The sequence below is a fragment of the Sinocyclocheilus anshuiensis genome, unplaced genomic scaffold (genome assembly GCF_001515605.1).
Source record: "Sinocyclocheilus anshuiensis isolate Anshui unplaced genomic scaffold, SAMN03320099.WGS_v1.1 scaffold369, whole genome shotgun sequence".
Lineage (NCBI taxonomy): Eukaryota > Metazoa > Chordata > Actinopteri > Cypriniformes > Cyprinidae > Sinocyclocheilus > Sinocyclocheilus anshuiensis.
This window is the reverse complement of record NW_015540935.1, coordinates 603748-606232: the sequence shown is the minus strand read 5'-3', so window position 1 is coordinate 606232 and position 2485 is coordinate 603748.

Sequence of the window (2485 nt, the reverse complement as noted above, 5' to 3'; positions counted from 1 at the left end):
GAGCACGTCTCTTTCGAGGTGAGGGTCGTCCCTGCTGCCAGCATCCTTAGAAACATACTGATGAACGGGCGGCAGAAACCAGACGACTGTCGGCCCACCCTGGCAGAGCTGCACCAGCTCAGGGCGTTCATGGCAAATGCATGGCATACAAGTTTCAATATGACTTCAAAGTCTAGTTTATCATAAATGTATGCAATTTATGTAAATGCACATTAAGTACAAAGAGGGTTTTTACAACCTGCATGTACCTTTTGCACTTTATTTTGTCAAATTAACAAAATTATTGGGTAATACTTTACAGTAAGGTCTCATTTGTTAACATAAATTAATCTAATAGATAACAGACTAACAGTGCAATGCATTTATTCATTGTTGTTAATGTTAGTTAATAAAAATACAGTCGTTCATCGTTCATTCATGGTAGTTTAGTGTCACGTGCCATTGTGTCAAAGGTCGGCTCAAACCCTGTCCCATTTTGTTTAATCTTATGGGTCTAGTAGATGTTAATGGGGAATGTCATGTGATAATCTTCCCCGTCTGCAGATATAATGTTGCTTAGTATATTTATTTATTCAAACATTTAGGAGAAGGCTCAGATGATATGCATTCTGTCATTTAAAGCTGCTCTATGTAACTTTCTGACCTCTAGCGGTTCAAAAATATACTGTATAAATCCTGCGGAAGAACATCTGGTCGTGCTTCGGTTCTGCTGCGCGGATGAATACACATACATCTTACCACAGTGGAAGGTCAAAAACTAAATTATGATTTTTGTTTGTTTTTAACAATCCCGGAGGTGTACCGTTGTGAATGATCCATGGATGGCCAATTTTGTTTTTCTCAGCAGAGTTTCAGCTTTCAGCTTGTAACAGACTTTTAAACGCTATCCACAACTAGAACTACTTCTCTGTGTATGACGTGACAAATTTCCCTCGAAATCCATCCCGACGTTATTGTAGGTTTATCAAATGATCATCTCTGGTAGATGGATGTATTTATTTATTTATAATCAATTTTTGGCACACTCACATTAATATTTTGTTTATCAAAACAGTTAGTCTAGCTTTAATATATGCATCGACCTGATCGTAAATCAAATTAAATACAGTTATAAAATGATTTTTCTGCTTTTTTTGTGATGTAAATCCTTTACGTTTATACACAGAGACTTATACTTTCACCTCAAGAGGACGATGGTCGTGTAGAATAGCAGTTTCATCCCTGCATCTAATTAAAGGTAGGGTATGTAATTTTTCAAAAACGCGTTAGAAAACGGATTCAGGCCGAATAGCAAAACAAACTTGTAGCCAATCAGCTAAAGTCTGCCTACACTGGACGCGATCAAACGACCGTTGAAAACCATTTGAAATTTGTGTCAGCACGTCATAAATACAACCCGGCAGCAGTTTTCTGTCGGGGATTTGTTGTGCCGCGCTGCTCGCGTCCGATGTAGACACGGTGTAACATTGGTTTTGCTTTGTTTCACAGAACTAATCGTTGCCTGGGTTGTGTACGTACGTGTGGGGCGGAGCTATCAACATAGGGGCAAGCCCCTTTTGGGGTAGGGGCGTGTTTGTTTTGGTGATTTCAAATGTCAACATTGGCTACCAGAAATCGCTTACCCCACCTTTAAAAACTGATGGTGTTACAACTCACCCCAATCCTGATGTCCCGACCTAATATGAACAAAGCATCACACACAAATACAAATAGGACTAAATGTATTAAATATGTAACCGTGTATGTGTGGCACACAAAAATATATCAAGGTCTTTGCATTAGAAACAAAACATCAAGTGGCATTGATTTTAACAGAAGTTAGCACACCTTTCAAGAATGAAATGATACAAAATGAAACAAAAATGGATTCAAAAATGAAGATAAAAGGCAGCAACACTGTTTATAGTGTGATGAACTACACCTTTGGTTACTCCGCTGTATATAATCTGTAATACATGTTATATACATGTGCAGTGTGGATTCTGTATGGTTTCTGGTTTTCTTCACGTTAACCCTTTAAAGTCCGCGTGAACCGGAAGTCGCTGCCAACTTTATTTCAGTGTAGTGACGTATTTCCAGCTGAAACGGAACATTGAGCAGAGGGCATGGTTTTATGTTTGCGCTCCTCCTCTCTGTCTCTCACTCATAGCAAACTAACGGTTGGAGGTGTGTGTTTAAGGATATTCTGCCCAAGCCATCAAACTGACGTCATCAGAGAAGGAATGCCATTCCAGAGCACGAACACATTTTCAGATTTTGATTAAAGATTACCAAGACCACATTTTTTTTCTTTCTGTGGATTAACTTGAGTGTTCACCTCAAGACAATGTGCGCTAACAAATTAATTAGTGTCAATTTTAATTTCTTATATGAATGAAGTTTCACTGATACCAATGCTGCTACAGATGTCTCTATTAAATTGTTTTTGTGATAATATATTTAAAAATACAAAACATGCCCCCAACAAGGGTCCCCCCAGTCAGTC